Source organism: Mandrillus leucophaeus, unplaced genomic scaffold (genome assembly GCF_000951045.1).
Source record: "Mandrillus leucophaeus isolate KB7577 unplaced genomic scaffold, Mleu.le_1.0 Scaffold303, whole genome shotgun sequence".
Classification (NCBI taxonomy): Eukaryota; Metazoa; Chordata; class Mammalia; order Primates; family Cercopithecidae; genus Mandrillus; species Mandrillus leucophaeus.
In genome coordinates this window covers 3,505,762-3,507,230 of record NW_012103177.1, presented here as the reverse complement: position 1 = coordinate 3,507,230, position 1,469 = coordinate 3,505,762, and positions in this window count along the sequence as shown.

Sequence of the window (1,469 nt, the reverse complement as noted above, 5' to 3'; positions counted from 1 at the left end):
CGAAGAAAAAATAAAGACATTTTTTGGTATACCAAAGCTGAAAGAATTCATCACCAATAGACCTGTAGTCCAAGAAAATTAAAGGAAGGCAAAAGAAAAATAACACCAGATGGAAATATCGTTCTTCAAAAGTAATAAAGAGCACCTGAAATTATAACTATGAGAGAAAATATGTAAGATTTCTATTGTTCCAAATATCTTTAAAAGATAGCTCTTTAAACAAATATATTAATAATAATGTAATGTGGGGATTATAATGTATTTAAAAGTGAAATATATGATAATAGCACCAAGACTGGGAGGAGGGTAATAAAGTATACCAATGTTAAGTTTTTTAAAATAAATGTGAAATAGAAGTCTACAAGCTGATTCAAAAATTCATATGGAAATGCAAATGACTTTGAATATACAAAACACATTTGCAAAGAAAGAAAAAAGTTGGATTACTAACATTATCTAAGACAGTTATCAAGTTATCAAGACAATGTATTGTCTCGGCATAGAGACAAATAGATCAATAGAACTGAATGAATAGTCAAGATACTGACCCATAGAGATGGATGACTGAGCTTTGACAAAGGTTCAAAAAAATTGAGTGGAGAAGATGGTCTTTTCAGAAAATGGTATTGAAGTAACTGTATATCTATATTTAAAAATTGAGACATAACTTCTACCATATAAAAAGTTAACTCACAATGTATTCCCAACCTAAATGTAAAGCGAATACTATAAAACATCTAGAAGAAAACGTAAGAGAATATCTTTCTGACCTTGGGTTAAGCAACAATTTTTTTAGCTATAACATCAGAAATAATAATACATAAAAGAAAAGCTTATAAATGAAACTTCATCAAAATTTAAAACCGCTCTTCAAAAGACACTGTTAAGAGAAAAAGACTGGGGAAAATATTTGCAAAATATGTAGCTGATAAAGGACTTTTATCTAGAATATATAAAGAACTTTTAAAACTCAACAAGAATAGTCACCAATAAACAGGTACAAAGTTACAGTTAGGAAGAATAAGTTCTGGTGTTCTATTTCACAACAAATACATTATATTTGTTAACAATGTGGTGTATATTTCAAGATAGTTAGAAGATAAAATTTTCAACGTTATCACCACAAAGAAATGATAACATTTTTAAGTAATGGATATGGAAATTACTCTGATTTTATTATTACACATTGTATACATGTATTGAACATCCCCTTATACTCCATAAATATGTACAATTGTGTATCAATTATAAATACAAATCATTTTTATTTATAAAAGAAAAATTAACATTGCTTGAAGGTTTTAAAAGTTTTAATAACTTCTTTAAAAACAGCTGTATTAAATAATACTTACATATAATAAATTGCACCTATTTAAAGTAAAAACTTGATGAGTTTGATATGTGACATATATCCACAAAACCATCACCACAATAAAAATAATAGACATCACTTTTACTTTTTATTTATA